Below are 2,431 nucleotides of genomic sequence, written 5' to 3' on the forward strand. Positions count from 1 at the left end.
AGTGTGTTGATCATTTGTAAAACAGAAGAACAGAAAAACAAAGCTTTCAATATTGAACGTATTTATAGAAACTCTGTGAGACAAAAATGGATTTTAGGAGAAAAGAAAGTAATGAGGGGAGTGATAACAGGAATACCTGTGAATGAAGATCTAGATAAACCTAAAAAGAGCATTCAGGCTGTCGAGGTGAATCAGATAAAACGATTGTTGAAAACAATAAATGGGGAAAGAGTTGAAAGTCTATCAATAATGATAGAATTTCAAGAAAATGTACTTCCAGAGAGGGTTAAGATAGGATTCATAAGCTTTCCAGTTAGGCCCTATATCCCTCCCCTACCCAGGTGTTACAAGTGTCAAAGATATGGACACATTGCAGCAGTGTGTAGAGGAAAACAAGGGTGTCCAAAATGTGGGGGTGATCATAGATATGAGGAATGTGATGAAAATAATCAAGATAAATGTTGTTACTGTGGGGGACAACATGGACTGACTTTTAGGGGAAAGAAAGCCATTGAAGTGGAAGAAATGAAGACAACCAACAATATCAGCTATTCTGAAGCTGTGAAGAGGCTGCAAGGACAGACTGTAAGGAGGGAGATAAATTTTCATTGAAACCCAAAACCTCAATTAGTGTCAAAAGAGAAAACTGAACCTAGAATCACAGTGGAGAAGATCATGTTCATTCCGTAGGTGATTATCTGTGCAGATCAAAACTTCTCAAAGCTGAGAAAATTAAAATAATAGTAAAAGGAATGGAGAAGTTCTTTGGTATAAAATATAGGAACATTTAAATAAGAGATTTAAATAAGAGATGGGAAGTCAGGAACACCAGGAGAGAAAACAGTTTGATTATTTTACAGTGGAAGACTTGAAGTTTAATAGCAAATGGGCAAGAATTTAAAGGATTCATTAAAAATCGTACCAAAAAAACAGATATAATATGTATACAGGAAACCTGGCTCAAACCAAATTTAGATTTTGTTATTAAATGATATAATGGTATGAGACAGAAATGAAGGTCAAGGAGGGGATTGTATAATATTTTTAAAAATGAATTCAATTTAGATTGTTAGCTAAAGGAGTTCAATTAGAAAATATAGCTGTAGATGTTTGGAATAGGAAAGAAAGCATCAAAGTAATACATTTTTATAATCCTTGTAAGAGAATTAAACCTGAATTGATGGATGAAATTGATATTTAAATGGAAGAAATTTTTGGTGGGGTGATTTTAATGCACATAGTTGTCATCTTTTTGTTTATTGACTTGACCCACATGCAGAGAACACTGAGGAGACAAAGAGGAGAAAAAGAAATAGTTTATTTTTGATGAATCGATATGATAACAGGAACTGGAACTGGATCGCATCCACTGTGTGGAGAGAAGGCTTGGTAAGAGATGGAAAATAGTTATCAAATTTTCTTGATGAGCTCTTTCTGACTTACTGGTTGGATGGATGGAGCTTAGTATGAGAGGGAGACAAAGTGGGGTCGGATGGATGAATTCTGTGCCCGCTTGAAGTTGTATTCCACCCAATCCTTCACTCAGCATACAGGGTTAAGTTCCTTCACACAGTGGTGAGGTTTTTCTGGGGTTTGTTTTCTTATTGAATGACGAGTATAGGTGCCGGGCTCGGAGGTAAGTACGTCGGAGGGGGGACAGGGTTCGCTTGGGTCTTGAGCCAGAAAGGATGAGGTTTTAGCCGTCGCCAGCTGGAAACGGAATCCAGGAACTTCACTTGGAACTTGAGACGAGGAAATCAGCACAACGAGGAATCAACAGAGCCGTAGCCGGACTGGAGTCAAGCCTGGAGAAAAACATGGAGACAAGGCGGGTTACTGGGAATCACAAAGGAGTTTCAGAAAGCTAAGGCAGGTTTGGCCAGCATTTGTTACCACAATAGGCAAACACTCAGGCGTAGGAGTGCTGGCGAGCTGCTCTCGTATCCTCCTCCTCTCTGATGAGCGAGCACCTGTTCCTTCTCACCTCCGGAGCTCAGACGGCATCTGTGGTGGAAAAGTGTAAGCAGCAGGCAAAATAAAAAACAAAGACAGACTCCAAAACCCTGACAATAGTTCATTATGGGGTACTAAATATGACTGCAATGAAATAGTTATTGAAGAATTAATGGAGAATAAAAATCTTATTTATTTAAATGATGGAAGAGGCACAAGAGTTAATGTGAGAACAGGTACGGAGTCAGTAATTGATCTTGCAATAATTTCGAATTCACTGGCAGGAGTTAGTTCATGGCAAATAATTAAAGATACAACAATAGGAAGTGACCATTATCCCATAATAACAGAAATAAATTTAGATATTGAAAAGTATAAGATAGGTGGCTTAAAGAAATGGTGTTTCAGTAGTACCAATTGGGAAGAATTTAGGCTTATAAGTGATCAGGAATTGGGAAAAATTAATTTGAATATGGAA

At 37.8% G+C, this 2,431-nt stretch overlaps 1 long non-coding RNA gene across 1 annotated transcript; it reads right to left on the minus strand.

Moving 5' to 3' along the window:
• Positions 1–1,300: 1,300 nt before the first annotated feature.
• LOC124866660 lies at positions 1,301–2,006 on the minus strand. Its single transcript, XR_007037870.1, has 3 exons — positions 1,894–2,006; positions 1,444–1,805; positions 1,301–1,369 (listed from the first exon to the last, which is right to left on the minus strand). It is a non-coding gene; the product is annotated as an uncharacterized LOC124866660 (long non-coding RNA).
• Between the last annotated feature and the right edge of the window lie 425 nt (positions 2,007–2,431).

This window comes from Girardinichthys multiradiatus, chromosome 4 (genome assembly GCF_021462225.1).
Source record: "Girardinichthys multiradiatus isolate DD_20200921_A chromosome 4, DD_fGirMul_XY1, whole genome shotgun sequence".
NCBI classification, from domain to species: Eukaryota; Metazoa; Chordata; class Actinopteri; order Cyprinodontiformes; family Goodeidae; genus Girardinichthys; species Girardinichthys multiradiatus.